Here is a 25,759-nt window from a genome sequence, read left to right on the forward strand (position 1 = left end):
CAGAGCAATATTAATAACAGTGATTACATTTTTTGAAAGTTTTAATGTACGCCCAACATCAGGCTGTGTATTTTACATGAATATGTTCACTCTTTTTATTATTCCTCGTCTGCAGAGGGGGAAAGTAAAGCTTAGGAAAGCGAAACAAGGTTCCCAGAGTCCTGCGGTGAGCGACCAGCGGCCTTCGGTTCCGGGCCGCGAGGCTCCTGGGCCCGGGCCGTGCTGTTCGCGGGCACCAGGTGCAAGAGGAAAAGCACCTTGTGGCTCCTCAGCGCGGCCGTTCTCTGAACCTCTGCACGGGGCGCAGAAGACAAACTGAAACCTATCTTGTCGTTTCTTAGGGTCCCTCCTTCCTTCCTTCCTTCCTTTGCACACATTTGTTAAGACTTTGGTGCCTGCAGCAAGCCGTGTTTGGGCCTAGGCAGACAAAGATGGAGAAATCTCGGTTCTCATCTGGTTAATACAGTCCAGTTGGAGGCGTGGTTCCCAGGGTGTGGTGTGGCTGCGAACAGGGTGAAAAGCTGGGCTTTTGCCAAGGAAGAGGATGTGAAGAAATCGGGTTGGGTTTTATAGGGGACACCTTTTCCCCCTTTTCATTCTGGATCTTTATGTTCTTCAAGACAAAGATGCAGATTTTACCTCTGGGGAAAGAAAACGCTGTGAGGGGCTTAAAAATGTACTTTAAGGAAGGTGTTCTTCTGGGTTTGTGGGGGTGAGCACTGGAAATGATATTCATCTGGCTCAAAATAAATACTCATTAAATAATTTCAAAAGAAGCCACAGGCAGGCTCTTGTAAACCCAGGGTCAACCAGAGCCACCCAAATTTGCAGCTGGCGTCAGCCCCTCCCCAACAAAACATGAGTGTGTTTTAATGAAAGAGGAAGACTAAATGTTTTCCCTGCATTTCCAGGCATCGAACGCTCGCAGAGCGCGCTCTGCCTCGCAGCCAGAGCTGGCCCCTTCCTCGCCCTGCCCCTTTCATCTCCCTTTGTTCTGGGTCTGTGCTGAGGCCGAGACTTCCCCAGCTCTCTCTGTCTTACTGTGGCTCTGAGAGATGATTGCCTTCTGGTGAAGCCCTTTCCCCTTCTTCTGTACCCGAGCTCCGTGTTCAATGAACATCAAAAAGCCTTATCATACCCTGATGGTTTAAATCTTTAAACAGAGCGTAACAGCCGGAGTACATCCAGACCGTGCACATCCTAGAGCCTTGTCACTATGTGTTCCTGCAACAATTACCAGGAGAGGGAGGCTGCGGAGTGAATCAAGTAGCGAGTGTTGTCTCCCCGGACTCCATGCTGATGCTCTGATCAGGACTTCAGCAAAATTCTGTTTGAAATGAGAATAGACTAATTTTCATCCGACTCTTCTCAGAGGAATCCCATGTGGTCCAACACGCCAAGGGTCATCATTAGAAAACCGCCTTCAAAAGAGCTGAGGCTTCTTGTGGCAAAGCTCTCTCCCTTTGTTAAATTTATAAACATTTATGTAAAAATGTATACATTAATTGTTCAGGCTCTTCTCAGCCTGGAAAGCTATGCCCAGGAACGTACTTGGGGGAAATAAACTCACAAAAATACCCCAAGTCAGGATGAAAATGGCCTCGTTTTGACTGAAAATTCAGAAGAATTCAGTGATCAAAGGCGATTCTACTCCCAGCTGTTCAAAGGGACTTGTATTAAAAAAAAATCAGATGTGACCAAGAATAGAAAGGAACTCATTAAGCACTTAATGAGACGGTGACAGGTGAAGCCATCACTTGCTTAAACACTGTACAGTCTTTTTTTCCTTCTGTAGGAGTCACTCGTTTGTTTTCCTGGGTTCGATGTAGATTTCCTATACGTCGTAATAAAAATGCAAAAAAGTTCATCAAAGGGGGAGCATTTTTCAGCCCCGTGTCGCCGGGCAGCCGCGTAATGAAGACGTCCTTTTCCCTGCTTGCCCTTCACCTTCCGTGGGAAATGTTTGTAAGCACATCCAGGGAAACAAAGAGTTGACCCGCTTCTCCTTTCTCCTCTTCGCAGGTTTCCTTGGGAGAGAGACCCCTAAGCGAGCAAGTCCGCCAGGAAAGGCACGACTTGGGGGAGTTTAGCAATAAACCTCATAGCCCAGACTGAAGGTAAGCTGCTGGTGTCCCCAGGGACACGACAGCAAGGCGCCCCAGAGAGGCGCAGGGCTGGGCACCCTCTTACGGCTTTCACTTTGCTGCTCTGGTGTTCATAAGTCACCAAAGCCAAGCACACGGAATTTCTTTCTTTCTTTCTTTCCTTTTCTTCCTTCTGATTCTCCCAAGCAGCTTAAATCCCCTTTGACTTTCCCCAGGCAAGACGGGGATCTCTTGCAGGTTTCCAGGCTCTGACCTTCCCGGCATTGCTCTCCCAACACTAGTAGCCAGTTTTTTTATTCTTTAAGTGCTAGAGGAGTCATGAAAAATTCAGACACTGGGTTTCCCTGAGACCAATCTGGTGGCTTTTCCTTTGTGCTAACTGCTGCTTTATATGCATCATTCAAAAGGTACATACCAAGTTGTCAGCCCCTGAACCGCTACTTGGTGTTAAACATGAATATTTGTAGCTTAGCAAGGGACTAAATTTAAAAAAAATTAATATTTGACAAGCCCAAAGAAAGGCATAACAGGTCCAGAAGTATCCATTTGAAAGGTTTTTTATTTGTAAAAAGTCAAAACTTTTTGTCCTACTGGGGTGATTCGGAGCCACAGAAGGTTTGCTTTGAAAAAGCTCTGATTACTAGGCTTCTTCCAGGAGCATCGATCATGATTGCAGCAGCGCAAACACGGCGCGACGCGAATGTAGGAGGAATATTCATTCTATGCAGGTGCCACTAATCTTACATGACCAGGAGGCCAGGCGGGATGATGTAAGACTGATGCCCGTTACACACCAGCTGCACCTACGGCGGCGAAGCTGCCTTTGCCCACGTTCCTTAATTAGAACTAGAACCAGCTTAGAACTAACAGAACCGCTCATTAGTCACACAAGGAAGGGCTGCCCCTCCCGCTCGCGTGGAAAATCTGCATGACTCGCCGCCTTAGGAGCTCAGTCCCTGGTCCTCTTGCTGCCTGCCTGTAGCTGTCTTGTACTAACGAGTGGTTCTAAATTTAGTCTGCTGTGACAAACTAATATTAATACAGTATTTCATGGCCCAGAGCACTGTTAATACACAGGAATGAAACCCAGAGTCGAAGGAAGGGGCGAGGGAGGGAGATTACTTTGTGTGATTGTCAAGACACAAGATGATCCAAGTATGTAGATACTAAGACTTAAATATAATACACTGCTTACGGATTTATATTATGTGAAACATTTTCTATTATTTTAAATCCTCATGGTATTAGTTTCCTATTTTCAGGGGTTTATAAACTTGGCCATAAAAATTCACTCTGGGCTGAAACTTGGAATGCAGGGTCTTAACCTGGGGACATTATATTTATTATTTTTTTATTTAACCAAATTACAAGTCAGTTTGGCCATTTTTAACCCAGGCAAGTGGTAAAGGAGAAGCAGAGGATTGGAATACAGTTTTGTATACAGAACCCCAGCTTATTTCAGGCAGCAAACACCAAGGAAAGGAAGCTGTCAGTGATGGCGCTGGGTGGCGGAGGGGTGGGGGTTGTAAGGAAAGAAAAGCTACAAATGCAGTCAGCAATCAGGAGGGGCATTTCTTTTCTGAAACGCAGATTGTGCCTCTGAAACGTATGCCTTGAGTGGCAGCCTGCTTGGGGTTGGCGCCCACGGGTAGACAGCAGATCTGCAGAATTTGCAGAGGGCTTCGGTGTGGTTATGTGTGTGTATCTGTAATTCGTGTTTGTTATTTGTAACTAAGTAATAGAAACATTCAGTGTGCGATCAGCCTGCTTCTCCAGCAAGATGCAATGCTTGCTTTTTAACGAACCCACAGCTTCAGAAGAGAAGTGAGTGTCACAGCTATTATCATAGGCAGCTCCAGGCTGCCAGGTGCATCGATCAGGGAAATGGTGAGGCACACGTAAGAGAGGAAGCGGTGGGCTGGGAACTTGCGGCAAAGACTGATTGCAAAACTCGTTTTCAAATTCCTCCAGGATAGAAACTGGCCAAAATGACTGAATGCTGGGTGTTATCATTCTAACTAGAAGCACTAAAAGCCGACTGCAAAGCCAGCTTCGTGGGTGACTCTCAGGATGTGCGGGTGTCCAGTTGGCAGGCGTTTTTAAAATCTTTTTTATTTCTCTAAAGAGAAAGCCTATGTAGGAAATTGTCACTGTATTTCCAGGACATTAAATTTTATCATTTGTAGAAAAATGTCATTCCGGAAATGGAAAATTTGCCATTTATATGTATCTAATTCTATGACGCCGAGGTCAGTTGGTAAAATTCTCTCTTCTGTTCATTCTGTCAAGTCAATGCTGATTAATTCACATTGAGGACTTCCTGTACCAAGCTTCTCAGGGAGACACTGGGAAGGGTTTTCTGTCTGGAATTTCACAAAGAAAGAGAAATTTCTTCGTAAGGGAAATGGGAACTGACTGCTCTTCAGAGCAGAAGAAAAACTCAACTGCCCTGATCCAGCAAGAGATTGTCAAGTCTTCCCAGAGCCTAGAAGTGGCTGAGCGGCTTCCGCGCAGAGCGGCCGGGAGAAATTTGCAGCAGGTGGAGCCAGGAGGCAGTGTTCATAATTTTTGGATGCCCGGTCCAAACACTGACATATTCCTGGGTGGCACTGCGTCTGAAGACACCGAAAATAACAATAACAAGGCAGAATAATACAGACATTTTGAAAACGATTCCTCTGTATAAAAATGTAGTCAAATATGACACCAGAAAACAGAAATATCCACTTAAGGAGACAATTGTCTTTTTTTTTTTTTTAAATAAAATCCTTAACCTCATAATAGCCTTCCTGTTAATGGGCTAAAGTAAAACAGGAGCCAATAGTCAGATGCAAGTTAGCGGTAACTGTCTGCTAAGGTGAACACTGTCCCTCGGGGCCGCGGCACGGTGACCAGGTCCGGCTCCGGCTCTGGCTGTGCTGGGTCGCCCACTTGAAATGTGCGGCTCACACTGTTGAGATGTAGCCGTTGGTTCCATGTAACGGATGTATTTTTGAGCTAGGAAGATGAGTTTTTGTTACGCCAAAAGAGAAAATAACTTCTGTATTTTATGTTCCACCTGCTGAGTTTCACAATGAAACTGAAAACCAGGTAGGGAAAGAGACTGCTGGATTTTTCAGTTGTGTTACAAAGTTGAATTTGGACTTCGCTTAGCAGAGGCTGCCTTAGGATCTTGAATTGGGCACGTTTTTCAGAAAATCTGCGTTGAGTTTTGCATGGTGTCTTCAGTGAGACCATCTGCCAGGACTGACAATGTGATTCTGTGCCCTGAAGACATTTCCCCCCAGCTCTTCCTTGGGGCGTAGTTCTTCTTTCCGTGTACTTTGTGGGGGAGGTTAGAAGGGGGCCTCTTTACGTTTACTAGAGCCACTAGTTAAAATTTAGGATGTCTTTCAAAGGTCTCCAACCATTATAACTAAAATGATGTAGTCATTTAAATTTTTAGCTTAATTTAAAAAGGGACATTCACATGGTTCAAAATTCAAAATATGCTCTGTTGTAAAAAGTCTGCCTGTAGCTCTGTTTTCCAGATGCCCGATTCCGTCCTCCTCCTCAGACGTGACCGCTGTCAGCACTTCTTGTTTATTCTCTGCCCATTTTTGTGCAAATGGCCATGTTCTTCACACACTGTTCTGTACTCTGGTTTTGGTTTCATTCTCTTAACAATTGATCTTGGAGATTTTCCATATCAAGTCAAAGCTCGTTCTCCCTCTTCTGGGTAGCACTGTTCCATTAGAACTGAACCACAATTAATTTAACTGCTTTTCAACTGACGGAAATTTAAGATATTTCCAACATTTTGCAGTTAAAAACCCTGCAGCAAGCATAGCCTGGCACATACACCAGATCAAACACGTGCACAGACATCCGTGTGGCAAATGCCAAGATACGTAACTGCTGGTCAAAGGAAGTGTACACTTGTCATCCTGATGGACGTCGCCAGGTTCCCTGCCGCGGAGGCGGTGCTGACTCACCCCCCTTGCGGTGCTGGGCAGAGTCTGAGTCCCTGCGCCCTGACCATGCAGGAGTGGCCTTGTCAGTCTGGTAGGTGAGAAAAAGAAGGTACTTCGGTGTCATTTAAATCACAGCTCTCCTATTACGAGTCGAGGTAAACATTTGAAAATGTGTTTAACAGCCACTTGTATTTCATTTTCTGTGCACAATCGGTTTATGTCTTTTGGGGGGATTTTTTAGTTGAAGTACAGTCAGTTTACAATGTTGTGTCAGTTCCTGGTGTACAGCACAACGTCTCATGTGTACAAATATAAAATTACATGTTTATGCAAGTATAAATACGTGTATTCCTTTTCATATTCTTCTGCATCATAGGTTGGTCCTACAGGATGCTGAATAGAGTTCCCTGTGCTGCACGGCAGAAACTTGCTTACGTTCACGTCTCAGTGACTTTCGCAGAGCAGGTTTCCCAGCTTGACTCCGCAGGCCACGCGGAGGCGCGTGGAGCCGATACGGACGCAGAGGACACGGTGGGGTTTGGTCGATCCTTTTTTTTGTTTTCAGGGAAAGTCCTGATTTTATCTGAAGATGTGAAGACGGAGGCCAGGAAAAGCACCCGCTTTCGGAGTCGCGTCTCAGAACTTCGTGCTGCGGCCGCCGCAGGGCTGCTCGCGCCGTGGCCAGCGGGGGGCTCGCGTTCACCCGCCAGCGGAGATCCTAAAGCCGACCCGGGGCTCCGCTGGCCGCTGCCCCGGCCTCGTGCAGACTTCTTACTGAGGTGCTTTACTCCTGTTGCTTACTTTTGTTTTGTTAACTTAAGATAATTGTATGCAGACATCTAAAATATACAGGGGAGGACCAGTTCATAGGGCAGCGGACCCACTCCCAGCGCGCAGAGCCAGTGGTTAAGTCCTCGTGCTCTTTCCCAGTCTCGCAGAACAGTTACATAATTGGCTACAGTCCCTTCTGACCTTGAGTTTGGGGGCTTTTCTTCCCTATTGAGGCACAACTACTATCCATGAAAAAGCTGTGTGTTATATATTGCACGCAAGCCATAAGCAACGCACAGTGGGGCTGTGAGGGCTTGTCAGAAACACACGCAGAACGCGTCGTATGGCTCCGCGTCTTGCATTGCTCGCTCAGCGTCACAGTCTGAGGTTTGTCCATGTTGACATGTGAACAATCTGTAGCTGCATTTATCTGCCTTTATCTGTGTCCGGGTTATTCTTTAAATTGTGTGTGTGGTATTTCATGGTAGAGCACGTGCTTAGCACGCACGAGGTCCTGGGTTCAATCCCCAGTACCTCCTCTAAAAATAAATAAATAAACCTCATTACCTCCATCCCCACCTAAAAATAAACAAAAGTTGTAACAAGACCGTCCACACACAGTTCGGGTTGGGAATACCCTACACTTTCTCCTTGAGATGTATGTATGCATATATATATTTAGCTCTGTTTTAATTTTTTTCTGCATTCAAATTAGTTTCAAGACATTAATCAAAAAATAATTGTCCATAAAACAGATATTTTAATAGATGAATACCAAAAATCCCAACAATTTTTTTCCTCATGCATATTTAAATTCAGAGACGGTGTTAAAGGTCTCCACGGCAAGTGCCCTCAACATAACCATTCTCACAGAAATGTGCTTTTGGTTATTGCTAACATTTCATCCAGGACCAGGACTTCAGTCAACTTTCCCCCCAAACTTCAATTTTTCTTTTCTTTTTCAGTGAGTAAAGCATTCGGTTTAAAAGGACAAGATTAAGTCCTTCTCAAGCAGGAGCTTTCCTCCTGCATGCCAAGACGGCCGTTAGGCGGCGAGACTCTGAAAGGCAGCCGCACTCGGCTGAGCACAGCGCTGCAGGATGAAGAGTGGCTTCTGTACACAGAGTTGCGCACAGACTTACAGAATGTTTGAACTGAAGGGACCGAGATGGAGACGTACGACGTGTCCAAGGTGGACAGCACGCTAGCGGCTGACCAGAGCACATGAGGACTATGTGATCACAACATAATTAAATTTTTCTAGAAAAAGAGAGGCATAGTCTGTGGATGTGTTCAAACTTACGAAAAGGAAACAAAATTTTCTGTTATGTAAATCTGCTAAAACAGGAATATCTCACTTAAAATTTGTGGAGAGATTTAGTTCAAATACCAGTGTGTGGCTGGGCGCTGCGAGTGGAATGGCCATTACTGCGAATCTAACTGGGAACAGTATACTGACAGATGCACAGAACTGTCACAGTGCACAGTCTTGGTGGAATTCCCTCTGTGGAGGGCATTGGCCTGTCTTGCTAGCAGTACCTTCGGAGGGCTTTCAGTGGCTGTAGAACCTTGTCAAAGCTAAACCTTACTTTCTCGGGGAGCAGGGCCTTCCTGCCTTCCCAACATTGGGTCAGGAGTCCCTCCTACGTGTTCACAGACAGCCCCATGCCTACCCCTGTCTTAAGCACTTGTGACAGTATTTCCTGGGGATCTGGTTGCATGTCTGTGCCCCCACTCGGCTGTAGGGGCATCTACTCTAGACCCAGGTCCATCCTTTCATCATTGTATTCCGTGTGACCAGCGGAGTGTGGGTACACAGTGGGCAGTCGTGAAGGCTCGTTAAAAGACAGAAAAGATGAATGAATCAGTTAATGAATAGATGATCTAGTAAGAAGGCTGCGTCCTAGGAGGAAATCTACAGTTTAGCATACACTTTAAAAGTGCTGGATCCCTGATGCTGCTAAACGAATAAAATGCACCAAAATTCTGAGGAGTTTGAAAGGCGAGACTTTCCTTTTGTGCCCCCTTTGCTAGTTGAACTTCCTGTTGGAAGACACAGCAGTACTCCTACACTGAGGACATTATAATTCTTGACTTTTTATGGCAAGATAAGTGTCTAGGAGTAAAGAACTGCTTGTTAACACATTCTGTGGCGTATCCATCACTTCTGTGTGTCTGAAAAATGATTTTTATTGAGGTACAATGGACAAATATTATATTTGTTTCGAGTGTACAGCCGATGACTTGACATTTGTATACACTGTAAAAATGATCACCGCAATCGTCTGTCAAGTTACCGTCTGTCACTCTGCAAAGGTAACTTTTGAAATTTATCTTGTGTTTTTTTAATTGACAGACGTTTTATGATCTATTAATTTCATGTAAGTTCTCTAGCTGTGTCACTGGCCACAAGAAATACACATGTCAATGTTTAGTACTAATTACTCGTATTAGATTAGCAAATGTAAGAGCCTAAACGTGCCTGTCACACAGGTGAAGCTGCCCTCCTGCTGTAATTTGAGAAGTTTCCCAGTTTTAAGTGACGGTATAAAGAACATGTGGGCGTTATCAACAAAGTAAAAATGAGGCGGAGTTTTTATTTAGAACGACTGTGGTTTCTGGTTGAAGGCTCTGCTTGACTAGCTTATTCGGGTCCCTCTTTTGAAGCCCATGAGCGCTTTACGATCCAGGCCTGCCGGAGCCTTTTAAAGGGCTTTCTCACTAGAGGGCAGCATCTGACCAAGCGTCCAACCCGAAGGGCTGCCGGCGCCCTGGGAGCGTCTGCGCAGATCACCGTGATGGCTGCGTTAGCGCCGCACGTGGATTCCTCGTGCGGTTTGTGGGGCCGGGGCCCAGTCTGGTTTGGTGAGCCTTTAGGAAGGAATTTTAGGGCTTCATTCCACTGACAAATAGGAGTTGTTTTTAGAGGGGTACTGTGACAGGTTTGCAGAAGTCACGCTCACCCTGAGCGTCTATTGCTTGGCCCTTTAAATGCACATAAATTACTATATTGAATTATTTCTCAGTGTAACCCAGTAAAAGGTGAGTGGAGTCACTGGTGTATCAGCTGCCTTTATTTTTTTTACCGTCCTCCATCATGTCTATTTACCAGTTGGTCTTATCTGCGTTATCTTATTTTGTTGGAATTTTGTGCTCAAGAGTGAGCCCTGCAGAAGTGACGTGGATGACTGCAGGAGGCGCTGACGGAAGACCGCTCTTTGATCTGAGCCCCGAGGGCAGCCGATGAGACGCTCGGGGACAAGGCTCTCCACATCCCAGGGAGCTCGCCCGCGGGCTGGTCCACCGGGTGAGGTTTAAGACTCAAAGAGTAGCCTCATCCTTGATTTTCAGGGGAAAGCAAGCCATTGCTCGGTTCTCATCATTATTCTGTCGTCGTCGGGATAAAACCTCTTTTAAAAAAACTTTTCGACACCAAGCTAGATGCGCGGTGAAGACATCTGGGACCTACAGCTGCTCATGGACGTCAGGTGTAACAGCCAGTCACCAAGCTACAGCCCACCGTTTGTTAACAGGAGCACTGCTGTGGGACCCAACGCTGGCAAAAACGGCAGTATTTCAAACGTGATGATGTACTGTTTGGAGAAACTGTTCAAACGTCCTCAGGAGAAGTCTGCACCCACAATATCCATGCACAGGCACATGTACGCATGTCTGAATTAGATGTCCTCGAGTTTGTATTTTAAAATTTGGTTATAAATTTATGTCGGTGGTGACATGTTTTCGAGGTGAAAGAGAAAACGGTGTTCGGGTCCTTGTGACACTGGGAGACACACTCGCACTTCCTGTTCCAATTTACGTCTGGACGAGTTATCAGAAAGGGCTGCAGAAGTGTCCCTGGGAGGGGTTACGCGGGCTTCTGGTGGCTGTATAAGTGGAACGGAGTTTGCTGAATACTGCGACTGTGGAACAAGGTACTTTAGGAGCAAGCACCTTTCTCAGGATGGCCAAGGAAAAACCCGAAAACAGGAAAGCTGCCGCACACGAGCCGACTCTTAGGTTCCCGTGTCCTCTGGACCTCTGTGCTGAGGTCTGGACAAGGACTGCTGGAGTCCCCCAGACTTCTCATTCACCTTCTGGGGAACTTTGACCACTTCCATTCCATCTTATGTGTCTCGTGGGGCTTTATCTACAAGCATCCTTTTGCCAAAATGGGATGACTCAAAAGGTACTTCCAACTGCTCCAGGGCCACCCCTGTCTTATTCATTGCTCAGAACATGTTTGATATTAATATTTACACATTTTCAGAATTGGACGCAGCCCTCTGTAGAGGGCATTGTCTCTCTTTTAAAGAAGATCAAACAGAAATAATCTAACCAATTAAGTTTGATGAATAATAATTCTCAATGTGAGCAACTGATCAAATGCTATCTTTCTGCTTAGACTTACATGGCTTGGTGAGTGTTTTTGGTGCTACTGATAAAGTGAGCAGCCAGTACATCGAAGTGCTGGATTGCCCTCCTCCCAACCTTTTGTTTTTGACGCCTACTGCTTTCTCTGCCTCTCTTCCGATAACAAGCCTGTGGACAAAGTAAGAGATGCGGAAGTTGGAGGGCAAAGAGAGAATTCCAAGACACGGGGGAAGCGTGTATCAAATGCCTAGTCTAGGGCAGGCAGAGAGCCACGCCCTGGAGGCCCAGAGGCACGCACGGCACTGCCCCTGCCTTCACAAAGCTCTCGGCTCAGTCGGCTAGTTACCGCGGTCCAGTGTCACACGTCCTGTGGCAGACGGTGTCCCTGGGTGATACGGAATCCCGGTGAATGGGCATCTGGACCCTGAAAGGTGAGGGAGGACTTGTCCAGTAAAACGATGCTCGAAGGGTCTGGGAGGAGTTGGAAGAGGAGGGAGAGCGTGAAGGCGGGGAGAAGGGGGCTGCAGGCGGAAGTGGGGGTGAGTGCGGCGCGGTGGAAGCAGAAGGCAGGTGGCAGGTTTGGGGATTACAGGCAGTCACGTCTGTTTGGAAGAGAGGGTTCTGTGGGGCTGGGGAGGCTGGAGAGCAAAGCAGGGGCTGCGTCATGAAGGGTTTTGTGAAACACCGTGACGTCGCTTCTCCCTCAGCAGCTGCCCTTGGTATCCACCTGTGGGGTAGCGATTTGGGCTCCCAACGTACCAGTGCTGGGAAGACGGCTGGGACAGCGTATCTGGGGACCTGCGGGCTGGAAGGGGGAAGTCAGCAATGAAGGGGAAGAGACTAACGCTCAGAGTGGTGGTTGGCATCTGCCTGAGTGCGAGTCTCACCCCTGTCACCTACTGGCTGTGGCCTCTCCAGACCCCAGTATCCTTACCAGCAGGATAAAAGCAATCCCTGTCTCAGTAGGGTTATTATAAGGATCAAATAGTTTACGCTCGTAAGTAAAGCTTTTGGAACGGTGCCTTCTTAATTAACATATTAATAAACACGTTGATAAATAAAATATTGACTGCCTACTGTGAACCTGGCATTGTCACAGGTAGCGCTTCACAAGGATCTCCACTCCAGCTCTGTGAGTCACTGTTGTCATCTTATTTTCACAGATTAAAAAGAAAAGCAAACAATGGGGTTAAAAAAGAGTCGGTAAATGGCCAGGGAGTGCAGGGAGGGGGACTCTGAGCCTGGGCCTGTGCCGTCACTGGGGAAAGGGACCGGTGGGTGTCACTGCACAGGGGTGACTCAGGTCTGCCCGGAGACCGCGGTGCCTCGGGGGCGCGCCCAGGGCCCAGAAGGGCTCCCAGGGCTGCAGCCCTCGCCTGGGGGAGGGGGCACGAGGGCCGTGCATCTGACTCGCTCCTGGGAGTGCGGGTCTCACCGCAGAGGTCAGGCCCTACCTCAGGGAACCCCTCCCCAGGTGTGCGCTCACAGACCCCTCTGAGAGAGGTGGGCTCCGGATGTGGTAGCTTCAGGACGAAGCTGCCCTTCGGAAATGCTGCGGCAGACCTCCAAAGGCATCGCTTTGGGGATCAGCCCGGAGTCAGAGGTTTGGGTCTTCCTGTGTTCGTCGGGTCTACGTTCCACTGGCGTTGCGGGGCAAGGGTGAGAAGCCTGGAGTCTGGAGGCAGACTCACTGAAGCCCCACTGCCGGCTGTGAGGTCACTGACAGCACTGACGCCCAGCACTTGCGGAGAGGTGCTGAGCGCGCACAGGGCCCGCCGGGCGTGCCACGTGAATGACCACCTTTAGTCCTCCCTGCAAGTCACGGAGTGAGCCATTGTCACCCGTGCTCCCCAGCTAAGGAGACTACGGCTCAGTTAATGTAAGTAATCTGTCCAAGGCCGACCAGCACGGTAACTCCAAGCATTGGCTGTAGCCTCAGGTTGCCTGAGAATGACTCCTGAAACGGCTAACAGGCCATACGTGCTCAGACGAGTCACTGCACCTCCCAGAGCTTGAGTTTCCTCCTCTATAAAAGCCAAACACAACGGCCTAATCCGTCAGGTTCGTGTGACGCTAAATGAGGGAGAATGCGGGAGGTAGCTAACGGTGTCCGGCACACGGCAGGCACAGTAAATGGAGGCCACCGGTCGTCAGTCTCTCTGTCCACACAGGCTCAGAGCCTGGAGGACCCACCTGTGCGCTTGCCCAGATCAGCGCCTTACATAATTGCCTCATCTTCATTGTCATCATCATCGCTCAAGGAGCTCCTGTTAGGTACACAGCTGAGAAGACAAGACACGTCCTATAAACCAAATGTGTGTGGGGCTGGTAACACGTGCCGAAGAAACTTAGAAGGGGGTTGTGCCGTCCTGGTTTGGGGAGGGCTGGGGACGCTTTACGCAAGACAATAGTAATGGCCATGGTACTTCCCTTTGGCCAGGCATGGCACACATGCCCATTTTGTAGATGAGAAAACTGAGGCACAGGTCTGCAGAATAATGAGAGTCAGAGTTCAAACCTATATAGTCAGTTCCTGGGTCCCTGTGTTTGTGAGCTGAGCCTTGAACAACATACTGACAACAACAACAGCAGTAGGAGTAGTAACTTTTTGTTTTAAGTAACTGCCATGTGTCAGGCAATTCAGTTTAGTGCACGATCACATTTAACTCTCACAAAACCTTGATGGGGCAGGATTATGACCCATGCTTTGAGGATAAGGAGATAAAATCTTAGAATTTGTCATTTAACAAATGGTGAAGAAACTTGTCAGGACTTGCAAATATTAAGCAGCAAGTCTGGGATTCAAACCTGGGTTGAACTGGCTCCGAAGTCAATGCTCTTCCCTCTTGTATCCTTGTCTGACATAAAGGACCAACGAGGAAGGAGACTGCTCCAGGTGGCCGTGGAGCCCGGACTGCGTGTGGCGTTCATCGCAAGGACCAGTCGGGACAGCACTTTGGCTGGAGGCGGGGTGTGTGTGTGTGTCCACCCCCACATGCGAATACACATGTGTGTACAGGGCATGACGGAAGACAAAGCTGGAGAGACGCCGCTGGCACTTAGAACAAGACGACTGCTGGAGTCTTCCAACCACCGGTGGCATTCCAGGCACAGGTAAGGGGTATTTTCAGGTGAAAGGAGATTTCTCCAAGCCACCCCGAGTCTAAGACATTACTTCTGCTGATTGTCCCAGGCTTGCCCCAAATCTTGTTAAGTTTTCTTTCTTGCTTCCACTTTTTTTCAGCTTGATCTAAGAGTAGAGTTACCAGATTTAACCAATTAAAATTCAGGAGACTAGCTGATTTAGAATCTCGGATGAACAAGCAGTAATTTTTTAGTATGTGCCTCCCACGCAATAGATGTATATCCATGGCAGCTACAGCTAAGAGGCCCGTGTAAAGCCGCATTTCCCCGTGAGGGGGCCTCACCAGAGGTGAGGGCCCAGCCCTGGTGACAGGGTCATAAGCTGCAGCCACAGCTCAGGGACGGTCCCCTGACAAATGGTGCTGTGTCCTGTGTTGGGTGCTTTGTCACCCAGAGGAAAACCAGCCATCCAGGTTTTGCCTCCTCTAAGCCCATAATTCCACGTCTGATGACCAGGTGGGAAAAGAGATACAGAATAGAAACCAGCCTTGATGACATCAAGCTGACAATGGTCAGCAGACGTGCTGCCTCGCAGAGCACACGTCGCGGGCGCCTTGTTCGGCTTTGCTGGCTCCCGGGAGGCCTTTCTGCAAATAAGCGTCACTGGCAGCAGTCACTGGGCCCACTCTGGAAAGCTCTCTTTGGTTGCTGTCCGTGGCCCAGCCCATCTGAAAATGGCACGCCTCCTTCGAGGTGGGCCTGCTGCCGGCGGAGCAGATGGCTGTGACCCTGCGCACGCCAGGAAACCATTAGGTTCGTCAGAGAGAGCAGCAGGGGGTGAGTTTCTGTCTGAAAATATGAAACTAACAGGCTTGCAGAGCGAGGGGCGATGCCCTCCTGATCCAGGTGGGCTGACCTTTCAGTCCCAGACACGGATCCGCCGAGCTGCAAGCTCAGAGCCCGGGAGGAGGGGAGACCCCAGGAAAGACTGCAGCGGAGAGGAAGGGTCTGTGGATGGCGACAGAAAGCTTCGTCTCCGCTTGGCTAGGGGGCTCCAAGGGCCGGGCTGCTTGTGCGGCCAATGGCGGGCCCGTTTCTGCCGTGTGAGCGCCGGTAGTGAGCCGGCAAGCCCGCCGGACAGCAGGCTGCGTTCTGCTTTCTGACGCTGGAGATCCCTTCCCCCTTGAACCGAGCTCTTTGGCATCTACTGGTCCAACAGACACAGACAAGTAAAATGAAAGCGGCTCCCCTTACACGGGTGGTGAGGGCCAAAGAAGGCAGCAGGGAAAGGGTAAAAGTTTACTGGAAAGGTATGCAGGTGTCCACTTTGTTTTCTTTTAACCTTTAATTTTTTTCCTTAAAAGTGCATCATTGCTAGAACAGTTCCAAATGCTACAGAAGTGTACAAGAAAATGAAAGTCTCTTTTTACCCCCGTGCCCGAGAGGTGGCCGCTGTTAGTAATTTGTGGTTTATTCACGCAGGTTTTCCCCCTTGAACAGCAGGTGTCCACTTTGAAATCATGGTTTTCTTTTGATAGAACAATCTAGTTTTTTTTAAAAATAATTCCGCCGAGGTGGAAGTCTCTGTACGTATATTTGGTGAGAGCTGACCTGCCAGGCACGAGGCTTTTGCTCATTCCTGAACCTGACGAAATGGCTGGGCTCTCTGATTTTTAGGTTGAAGTCACATTAGCAATTGCCCGCTATCTGCTGTCAAGTGATGTCTTCTTAAGGAATACTGATTTCGAGGTTTCTGTGTCATCGAATTTCTTTTGTAAATGATCCTCTTCCTGCGTGGAATTCTTAGACCCCTGATGTTCCCACATCTCCTGCTGGCCACTTGCTCTACTACTGACTTCTTTTCTGACTTCTGATCCATGTATTTAAAGCTTGCGCTAAACACAAGTACTTGAATGTCTCACATGTACCTCATACTCTGAGCTTCAGTCCGTTAATGCTGGCTGCTCCGTCACCCGTCAGATTATCCATGTCAGAAATCCAGTCTTTCTGGGGACAGTATCTGGAGAAAACAGAAACACGAACTGAGAAACACACCCCAGTGTTCATAGCTGCATCATTGACAATAACCAAGATATGGAAGCATCCTAATTGCCCACCTGCTGATGAATGGATAAAGAAGATGTGGTGTGCGTCTGTCTGTCTGTCTGTCTATCTTCAGCCATTAAAAAAAAGAATGAAAAATTTCCATTTGTGAGAAATTTCTATTTCCATTTGCAACATGGATGGACCTGGAGGATACTTAGCGAAATAAGTCAGGCAGAGAAAGGCAATATTGTACGTTTTCACTTCTATGTGGAATCTAAAAAATGAAACAAACAAATGACTATAAGAAGACAGAAACAAACTCATAGATTCAGAGAACAAACCAGCAGTTTCCAGTGGGGAAAGGAGCGGTGGGAGGGGCAAGATGGGGTAAGGGGAACGCGCACCAGCAGGAATGGAATAAAGAAGACGCCAGGACGTACTGTGCAGCACAGGGAACACAACCACTGTTTTGTAATAATTAAAAAGAAGAAATCTGGTCTTTCTTACTCTCTTTCTCTTCATAAGCCACATCCAATCAGTCACCAAGACAAAATATTTTGTTATTTCTCACCTAAATTCACCGAAATTCAGTCCCCTGAAAATATTCCAGTTACAACCTGCCAACCTGCAGTTTCAGTAAAAACATTTTGCCACAGCAGCTGGAACAATGCTGTCCTGGTACGCAGCTCTCTGAGACCTGGCTTAACCCCAGAGCGGAACTTCAAGACCATGGAGGAAAGTGTGGACTCTGTTCTCCAGGAAACCCCTCCAAATGTCACTCCTTTTTGCTGAGATTGTCAGTAGGGTGCACTTCCCGGAAAGCGCCTGCAGCACAGCTGGCGAATGCTGCCACGTGACAGTCCTGCCCGCCTTAACAGATGAGCAAGCAAGGAGAAACTTGTGCAAACTGAGCAAGAGGGCGCCTGGGGAGAAAGGCTCTGTCTCTGCTTCGGCACCAGCCAGGAGAGCAGCTATAGAGGGGCCCAGATTTCAACTCAGAAGGTCGTTCTGGGTCTTCCCTAACGCCGACACAAACGTGTGACCGACGGCGCAGAGCTGTGCTCCGTCTGCTAGGGCTGGCCTGGGAAAACGCGAAGTAGGTTTGCCGGGATGCCCGGCTTCACCTTTAAGAGAAGCCTCAAGCACCCGTGGCATGCCAGCCTTGCAGGCCTGTGTCCTGATACATCGTGACCCCGCGATAAGCACACATCCCAGCGCACCTTTCCTTTGGTTCTTTCCGAGCAAACGTGCCCTTTCTTGAGCCTTGGTACTTCAGGTGGTGAAACACAAAGTGGGCTTTTGAAGGCAAGATGTTTATTCGCTTTATCCCTTGTTTATGTCCTTGAATTTTCTTGCCAGAACAGAGTCTGAATATACGCAAGTAACTAGATGGTTTTGTGCCTTGGAAGAATGTAGAAAATGAATCTTTCATTTTATTGCATCCTAGAAGTTTATTCCTTTTTCACTGAAGTATAGTTGATTTACAATGTTGTGTTAATTTCCGGTGTGCAGCACACTGATTCATTTACACATATATTCCTTTTCATACTCTTTTTCGTTACAGGCCATTACAAGGTATTGGACATAGTCCCCTGTGCTGTGCAGTAGGACCTTGTTGTTTATCTGTGTTGTATATAGTGGTCAGTATCTGCAGATCCCGAGCTTCCAATTTATCCCTCCCCACCCCTCCCCCCGGTAACCGTACATTCGTTTTCTATGTCTGTGAGTCTCTTTCTGTTTTGTAAATAAGTTCATTTGTGTTCTTTTTTTTTTTTTTTAAGATTCCTCATGTAAGTGACATCATATACTATTTTTTTCTCTTTCTGGCTTACTTCACTTAGTATGACAATCTCCAAGACCATCCATGTTGCTGCAAATGGCATTATTTTATTATTTTTTTATCACTGAATAGTATTCCATTGTATAAATATACCACAACTTCTTTATCCAGTCATCCATCAATGGACATTTAGGTTGTTTCCATGTCTTGGCTATTGTAAATACTGCTGCTACGAACATTGGGGCGCAGGTGTCTTTTCAAGTTAGTTTCCTCCAGATAGATGCCCAGGATTGGGACTGCTGGATCGTAGGGTAAGTCTATTTTCAGCCTTTGGAGGAATCTCCATACTGTCCTCCACATTGGCTGCACCAACTGCATTCCCACCAGCAGTGCAGGAGGGCTCCCTTTTCTCCACAGCTTCGCCAGCATTCATCATTCGTGGACTAAAAGTTCATTCTTAAAGAATGACCCACTGTTTCTTTCCACAATGAAGGAAGAGCAAAACTGGAGTTGTTGTGAGCTTTGTCCAGAGAAAATATGGTTATAGAGGCAATGAAGAAGCTCCGAGTGAAGTTTATTAAATCCTGGACTCTGTGTGTGTGTGTGTGTGTGTCTGCATGTGTGAGTGTGTGTCTGTCTCTGTGAGTGTGTGTGTGTTGGTGAATCTCCTTTGCAGAAAGGCTCTTTACAGAATCACCCAGATCCCTTCCTCGGGTTGGTGTAAGTCAGGTCCTGACTGTGGGTGTGGACGAAGGTGGGTGGCTGTGCAGACCGCTTGTGTCTTCCTAAGACTGTGTCTGTTCATTTTATTCCTGAAAACTCAGACCTGCAGGACCTCTGTGCCGGGTCCGTCTCAGGTTTGGAGGGAGAGCCTGCAGGTCATCTCCACCCGACTCTGAGAGGAGCTGCCCGTCCCCCGGACGTCCGTCCGCCCTCAGACAGCCCTCCACGCCAGCTCTCCCCTGTCCTGACCTCCCAGGGGAGGAAGGGTTTCCTGTTGCCAGTGTGTTGCTGCTTAAAGATTTCCTAGGATTTAAGTGTCATCCCCAAGGAGTTGTTAACACACAGCATTAAGTGCAGCACTGGAGGGCGGCAGTGGGGTTCCAGTCTCCTCGAGACGATGACTTGCATTAAAGGCACGCCCTCACCCAAGGAGAGGAAGAAGAGAGACAGCGAAGAGCCTCCTGTGGTTAGACAAGAGCTCGTGTGCCGTCCCCTTGCCAAGGGAAGTTGTAGAAATACTGGGGAATCATTTGGGCACCAGGGCTGCAGGTCAAGTAACAAACAGTTCGGTTTATGTTGCCACTGTTTATGTTGCCACTGTTCCCGGGAACTCTCGGGTGGGACTCTGCACTTGAGGCGTCCTTTCAAGAACACTGAAAAGCTAACCTGGAGAGTCACGTGTCCCGGTGGACTCAGAGGCAGCATGACGAGGAGCAGAGTCTGGCGCCCGGGCTGGAGGCGCAGAGGCACGGCTGGTGTGCAGAGAGATGTTCAGATTTCATTAACGTAAGTTTCTAGACGGCCAGAGTGGATGGCGCGATCATGTACTGGTCCAAATGGCCCTGGAGCTGGGATGAGAAAATAAACACACAAACAGACAAAAGAAGTTAAGATTCCGTGATTTTGAAGGGTGAGGAACATCAGCAGAAGGACCATGAACTTGTCAACAAATCCTGGGAAAAGCAGGACCAATAAAACGCTACTTCCTTTAAACTGAAGTGAAGTTTCAGTCGAGAGAGAGGAGTTAGTGACAGGCATTGAGTCCACAGTCTCAAGAGGTGAAAATAGAAATGACTTTCTAAAGAGGCAAAGAGAACATGGTGGGTGGCAGGCTCGTGGAAGCCAATCACAGGAAACACTGGCTTTTGCAGAGGCTACACTTGACCTCAGGATGGCTGCTCCCCGAGTTAGAACATGGTCACCCTGGCTGTGGCCCTCCTTTCCCCTTTGTATCAAGAATGGCTTCCTTCTCACTTTGTCTGGTTGAGGAACTCCTATTGACGCTTCACCACCCATCTCAGGTTGCCCTGGTCACACTATCTGACTGTCCCTCTTTCCCACGTGATTGTCCAGTCCTTTCCTTTTCTCAACTACACGCTCGTGCCCAGACCAGCCTGAGGGCATGCATGCTGCATTCTGACTGTATTACCTCCCTCCTCTCTTCCTGGCTTGACTGTGGGGCCCCACCTGCCATCTGCATTGAGCACGTTCTAAAAGAGAAGCCTGGTGTCCGCAGCATTTTGAAGCTAGAGGGCTAAGATTCTCTTTCAGGATTCCATGTTCACAGCCATTTGGAATCCAATTCAGAGCTTATATATTTTTTAAATTAAATCGTACTTAGACAATCAATTTGTCCTTATTATGATTAGAAAAAAACCCTCAATGATTTATTTAGAGTTTCTGCAAAAGGTTCCTAATGATCCCGCAACCCCCCCCCCACAACATTCTCTGAAAGTGTCCTTGCAAAACACAGGCTGTCACGTCAGCCCCGCCTTTCCAGTTGTCTAGGACCCCAGTGATCAGTGCAGTCAGACCCAGGACGCTCAGCATCCCCCAGCAGGGCTCCCGCCTGCCTTTCGCACACACCTCATCTGCGTGAGCTGCGTCCTCTGGGATCACTGGCCCCGGTGTGACACGTCACCGTCCCCTTCTTCTCTCCTGCTGGTCTTCCTTCCTTCACTTCCCTTTCGCTGAGTGCAAACGCTGCCCCCGCTGTCCCCACACCCTTCCACATGTTGGTGACGCGTCTCTATTTAGTATTATTTTAAGACACCTTTTATGTCCTCTCCCCACCAGACAAAGTTCACTGAGAGCCTGAAATCCCTAGCACAGAGCCCGGCACCAAACCGACAAGTAATACATCGTTGCTGTTCGTCTCCTGCACTCCAGGTATCCTTCAGAGATGTGGCACCAGGAGTTCCAAACGCTGAGAAGAGGTTAAAAATATCAGACTGCAAAACAAACTGAGTATCTTCCTATTTCATTTCCCCTCAAGGATGAGGGTGAAACAGATGGAAATGTCTGCATTTAAAGGATGTTTCCATAAATTATTCTGCATAAAAGACACCTAGGAGTCCACTCAGTCATGAGAACTCAGACCATCCAGCCTTGGTTTTTATTGATTTTTCAGGTATCTTGTCACAGATGGGCACAAAATAATGCTAATTGGATGAAGCTTATCTAAGGGCACCTTGTTAAGAAACTGAAAAAGCATCCGGGAAGGTATAAAGACGACACAGAAGCCTTAGGAAAGGAAGACAAAAGTATCACACGTTTATCAAAAGAAATAATTGAACCAGCCCTTAAGCACCTGGTAAGCAATACAGGGTATATTTATCTTCCGGACGTCTTCAGCCGGCCTCCCACTGCCGGTATCCGGGCAGCCCCGTCGGCAAGCGGGTGTCGGGCGCTCCTCCGAGCCCGGCGGCCCGCTGGGGCGGGGAAGGCCACGCGTCCCCATCCCGGTGGCCCCGCAGCCGGGCAGCGGGGCAGGGTGCGCCGCCGTCGCCACCGCGGGGGAGCTCGGGGACGCGAGAGGCCTCGGGAGCCCGGCGAGTGGGGCCGGGTCGCCGCCACACGCGCACCGGAGGCGTCTCTTGAAAGGCGAGCAGGTGTGGACCCAGGGCCGAGGGCGGCGCTCTTGGGAAGGAGAGGGCCCTGGGGAGGCCCCGCAGCGCGAGCGCTCCCGGCGCTGCCGGGCAGGCTCGGGGGCTTGGAGCCAGGTCACTCCGGTGCCAGCCGCGAACTGCGGGGGAGGCTGGGCTGCAGGGCTCACGCGGGCCTCGGTGCAGCTGCCCCTGCCGCTCTGGGCGCGGACGAGCCGCGCTGCACAGCTTTCTGGAGGGACTCCCGCTCCCAGTCACGGCTGGAACTTCCTCCGACAGCCTGCCCCTCACCGACCGGCCTCCCCGCAAGTGGAGGCGGACGGACGCGACCCGGGGCTGCCGGGCGGAGGGCCGGCTAGCAGCGACCGGCCAGCGCGGGATGGGCCTGCGCCCGCGGCTGCGCGCGGCCTGTCTGCTTGGCTCGGGTCTGGCTCCGCTCCTGCAAGTGCTGCTCGGTCTTCTGGGCCTGCCGTTGCGCTGCGCGGCTCACTAGCTCGGGAGCCGTGGAGGACACCCTCGGAGCGCTCCTGGTTGGTGGCCGGGGACGTGGAACCCGCGCTGCGTCGTGGCAGACAGCAGGCGGGCTGGCGTGGAGGACCCGGAGCTCTCGGGCGGCGGTCTGGGCAGAGCTGGAAGGAGACGAAGGAGGACAGGCTGGGCTCCCACGGGTGCGTGTGTCGCCTCACTGCTCAGTCTTCGTCCCTCTTCTCTCCCCAGACGTCCCTCTCCTTCGCAGCAAGTCAGAGCCGCAGTGAGTCACTGTGAAAAGCCAAAAGGGTCTTTCGCCTTCTTCTCACGTTTGGATAAAAGCATCTTCGTTTATGACTGCATAACATCGTTTCACTTTATGAAAAGGATCTCGTAACAGCGGGCTGCCCCCCGGGGTTGGTTCTGATTCACGGCCCCGCCCCCGATACCTGCGCCGACGGTCGTTCCCGGTGCCCGGGGTGGGCAAGCCCCTCGCTGGGCCGGGCGTGTGCTCGGGGGCGCAGAGTGAGCTCTGCACCCAGCACACCCTGCAGGGCCGGCTGGGTCTGCGGGAGAGAGGGGCCCGGTTCTCAGACTAGCCGGGCTGGGAAGGCAGCGCTGCTGCGCCAGGTCTCTCAGGCTGGGCCCGGCCGAGCCCCAGGGGAGCCGTTCGCACACGTGGCGGGAATGGTCCCGCCGGGATTAAGTAAGTCGCGCTTTTCTCCTGAATCTTACAGTTCTTGGGCCAGCTTTTGAGTCGCATCACCCCTCAGTTTCTTTCCCACCCTTCTTCATCCATTCCTGAGGTCGCTTGGGGGTTTTGCAGACTTGCACTCGGTTGCACGCGTGGTTTAGCACCCCACCCGTCAGGACAGGCTAGGTTGCGCAGCGGTGACCAACAGTTTCGGAATCTCAGAGGCTTAAGTGACAAAGGTGTATGTCTTGTTCACCCTTCATGGCAATTGTAGGTTGGCTGTGGGCTCTGCTCCAAGTCGTCCTCAGACCCAGGCTGAGAGGGGCGCTCGCGATTCCTCAGAGGGAAAGGGGTAAGGTGAACCACACAGCGACGTTTCAAGGTTCCACGTACGTTTCATTGGTCAAAGACGTTTACGCCACCACGTAACTCAGAAGGACCGCAGAAGGCCGTAATGTCACCACACGCCCGGAAGGACGAGACCTAGCACACCTGGGACCCGTCCTCATGCTCGCCACTGCTGCAGTGGGAGGGACGGCGGGACTGCAGACCTGGAGCTCAGTCAGACACAGGTTCAGGTCCTAGCTCTGCTTCGCATCAGATGTTCAATAACTTGCAAGCAGGCTGCATGACCTCTCTGGGCCCCAGTCCCCTCCCCCATGACAGAGGCAATGCTAGTGTTTTCCTGTGAGTGATGGTGACACAGCGCCAGCTATGTAGCAGGGCGCCCTGCAGATTTCTCTCCTCTGGTGCCCCCTGCTCTCCACCTGGGTCCCCGGTGGCACCAGAACTTCACGTGAGTCTATAGAAAAGGGGAGAGACCGTCCCCCCGTCTCCCGGCTCGCAAACAAGAAAGCCCTGGTGACATTTGCTAAAGCCCATGAAAATAGCTATTAGGAAGGCAAAGTGTGCTTAGAAAAACATTAATTGGACTTAAAGCTCATTAGGAATTAAAAGCAGCAACAAAAATGTTCACCTTTAGCAGAAGGGGAGAAAAATCCTTGTGAGCCACATCGCGTCCCCCTGAAACTCATGGCCGTCGTAGATGCCCAGAGGGGTCCGCCCGGCTGCGGAGGTCCAGGCCGGCTCAGCAGGTGCGAGTGACTTCAGGGGACCTTTCACGCTTGGCAGGCGTCCCCGTTTATTTATGGTATCAAAGCTGCGTGGCTGTGTTCTCTTCTGCGGAAGACATGAAAGAGATTCAGAAGTCATCCAGATCATCTTGTAATTAATGTTACCACGCACGCCCAGGACATTAAAATGTTAACAGTGTTAGAATCGTGTGCTCTGGAATACCGAGTGAGGGCTTTATTAGAGAGAGATGCTCAGCAGATGTCATCCACACTAATTGAGGACATCAGGGTGCCTGCTGCTTGTTCTTACCAGTGCTGCAGAGGGTTTGCTTTTTAATTTATTCATTTTCTTTACTGCTGGAGTCGGCTCTTGTTATTAGACTATCTTGTCGCTCATTTGCATTTCAAGTGCTGGGACGGGGGTGGCAGCTCTCTGCCTTAGGAGACACTTCAAGGCTCCTCCATCAAACAGCAGCACAGCGAGCCTGATGTCTGGGTTATCTGGTTCCCATACGCTCTGTGGTGTCATTAGCAGGATTAATCTTGGCTTTAATTTCATAATGATTCTTATTCTAATATATGTGAACTAACACAAAGTCTCTTGACTCATTATCACCAATTTACCCAAGATATGTAATCAGGCTCTTACGTTCACCAACATTTATTTTTGCTAATACATCTGAAATTGTAGATTAAGCAAATACAGTTAGTTCCAGCCGAGTGAGTGCCGAGCAAGGTAGCGCCGCAGTATTTATGTTTTAATTAAAGTACATTAATGGTGTTGTTTTTAAATATGCACTGACCAAAAATGTGCTCACGGGGAATTGTAAAGTCGTCGCTGGAGCAGCGTCCAGCTGTAAAATCAGTCTCAGCAGCATTGCATTAGAAGCCATTACCCACTTCTTCTGCAAATTATTGAAATTGCCTCCGCTAATTATGTTTTTAACCTTTATAAATAAGATGGGGGAATGTAGCCTCAACTCCAAACAACTCTGCTCCCCCAAGGAAACTGAGTGGCAAGTCCTTAATGGCGACTATAATTGTCATAAGCCTGTGGTTTTTGTTCCCATTCAGGGTGACCGCGTCACATCAGATACTGTCGCTTGTGGCTCATGATGCAGAGCAGGCAACAGGCCATTTCCCCTCTCGTTTGACACGAAGTTCACTGTGGTACCTGGCGGGGACGGGCGGGGTGGGGAGGCAGGGCTGGGACTGCCCGGCTCACAGGCTTTCTCCACTCACCCCAGCACTGGACTGACTGTGTCCTTTACCAGATGTCGCCAGCAGCACGTAGTGCTTTATTACTGATGGATAAAATGTTCAAACATTTAAAGAAATGAAAGTCAGCTTTGCATTTCCAATTAATTAATTAAAAGCACTGTAAATGCCAGCTCGTTAATTGCTTTGCACCTGCAAGCCAATGCAGGTTTTGTGCACTCTCTTTGAATATTAAATTCTTTCTTGCATGTCTTTATAATGCTTGGGAATCCTCTCCAGCAAACATATTAGTAAAGAGTAAATATTGAATCTTAGACAAAACTCATGGCTTCATCTTTCACTGTACCCAGAACAGGATTTAGAGGAGGATTTGGGTTCCAAGGCTTCTAATTAAGTAGTGATAATCAGGCTTTCTGCTGAGGGTCACTTCCTGGGAGTAATTTGAGTTATTAAAATGCATGTTTTTGTTTGTTCTGCTTTGTGAGCTAAAACTGATCCCTTTTAATATAGCAGCAAATATGCAAATTGGTGTTTCATTATATTCTGCAATTTATGGCAATCTTCTCTAATTTACTGAAAGGTCAGGAG

The 25,759-nt window shown here is 49.1% G+C and overlaps 1 long non-coding RNA gene across 1 annotated transcript; it reads left to right on the forward strand.

Annotated features, from left to right (window-relative positions):
* The first annotated feature begins 1,699 nt into the window (after positions 1-1,699).
* Positions 1,700-8,100, forward strand: LOC141578602 (uncharacterized). Its single transcript, XR_012509073.1, has 2 exons — positions 1,700-6,837; positions 7,795-8,100. It is a non-coding gene; the product is annotated as an uncharacterized LOC141578602 (long non-coding RNA).
* Positions 8,101-25,759: the final 17,659 nt, after the last annotated feature.

The sequence above is a fragment of the Camelus bactrianus genome, chromosome 9 (assembly GCF_048773025.1).
Source record: "Camelus bactrianus isolate YW-2024 breed Bactrian camel chromosome 9, ASM4877302v1, whole genome shotgun sequence".
Lineage (NCBI taxonomy): Eukaryota > Metazoa > Chordata > Mammalia > Artiodactyla > Camelidae > Camelus > Camelus bactrianus.